This window comes from Dipodomys merriami, unplaced genomic scaffold, assembly GCF_024711535.1.
Source record: "Dipodomys merriami isolate MVZ:Mamm:240054 unplaced genomic scaffold, mDipMer1.0.p SCAF_498, whole genome shotgun sequence".
NCBI lineage: Eukaryota > Metazoa > Chordata > Mammalia > Rodentia > Heteromyidae > Dipodomys > Dipodomys merriami.
Window position 1 is genome coordinate 114,137 of NW_027206066.1, and position 1,659 is coordinate 115,795.

Genomic DNA, 1,659 nt, shown 5'->3' on the forward strand with positions numbered 1-1,659 from the left:
CTCCACAAAGCTAACTCAGTTGATTAGTGAGTACTTGAAAAGGCATCACCTTTGGACTTAGCTATAAAGACTTCAAAATATGATCAAATTTAAAATGAAAACAACAAAATAGTCATTGACAAAAATTGCAAATGTGAGCAATCGACCAAACAATGTAAGTTTTTCCCACTATACACAGAAATTTAGAGAAATAAGATCAATAGCATTTTAGGAACAATAAGGGCTCCTTGTTACAAATAGGCAACCAAGGATATATGCCTGTATAAAGATTGCATCATTAACTACTTAAATTTAGAGGATACTACATGCTTCAGCAGCAGGCCTAACCAAATGACAACATTACAGAGATTAACATGGCACTTGCAGAAGGATGATACAAAAATTCGTGAACTATTCCATATTTTTCATTCTTCAAATGCAAGAAATGAAAAGCAGTTATTAAAAAGTTGATTACAAAAATACAAGTGTAACAATACATGTAATTCATAGAATTAAAGGTTAGTTTGACATCAGTGTATTAAATCTTCACTTTACAAAGGCTCTTACATAGCATAACCTTTACAAAACTTGAAATTAGATAATATTGTCATCTTATCCGAAAGAAATAAAATACTATAAGGACCTAGGAAAAAAGGAATCTTAACTTTTTCTATATGGAATGTAATCTGAAAGGAGACATTTATTAATGAACCTATGTATTATAAAAATGTAGACTTCAAAGTATTATATCTAGAAGATAATGAAATAGATTATGGACTTTATACAAACTTTGATATACTTTTTTTCAGACAAGCACCAGGAATAACTTTAGTTTCTATACTATTCATTTCAACAGATAAGGTAAAATTAAAAAAAAAACCAAACTCTGCAGAAATCATTATAGATGCATACAAACAACTCTTGAATACATTTTGACATCAAAGTGAGGCAATTCACATGGAAGAATACCATGGAATCCATGAATTTTTAAATTAAGATATTGCTGTTGCTTTTTATTATGAAAATATTTTGTATGGACACAAAAGATGGAATGGCACTTTTGAAATTTAAGAAATTAACCAAACCATTACTATGTAGGAGAATAATTTGTACAGCCTTCCATAACTTCAAAGAGGTAGTGATACATACGTATCCTTTTGGCAATATCAAATGCAGTTTCTTCCAAGTTGTTCTTCAGACCCGGTTTGAAATTATGGTTCAACAGAAGGAGAAACAGCATATCTTTGCTATTTCTATTCCCAGCAGCAAGATGCAAGGGGGTCAAGAGGCCTTTAGTTTGGAGATTGGTATCTGCATCATGATGAATTAAGAAAGAATCCATTCAGGTATTAATCCATATATAAGTACTATGCAGGGGTGCCAAACCATTCACAGTTATTGCATGAATATCTGCCTTCAGTTACCAACTCATGGACAATGTCTACATGTCCACTCTAGGCTTCCCAATGATGAGGGGTATACTTATCCTCATCCCTGGTATTCATATGAGTGGCCTTTTTGAAAAGTAGTCTCTGCTCTGCAGTAAGCCCAAAGAAGAAATTTGCTTGCATTCTTCTCCATTATTTTCTTGCAATTGATACCATTCCTCACGTTTTCATCTAGTTGATGGTCGTCATCAGAATGGCCTAACAAGAGACTTTGAGTACCAGTGGGAATGAG

At 32.9% G+C, this 1,659-nt stretch overlaps 1 pseudogene; it reads left to right on the top strand.

The window, feature by feature from the left end:
• The first annotated feature begins 305 nt into the window (after positions 1-305).
• Positions 306-405, top strand: LOC138809424 (U6 spliceosomal RNA; annotated as a pseudogene).
• Positions 406-1,659: the final 1,254 nt, after the last annotated feature.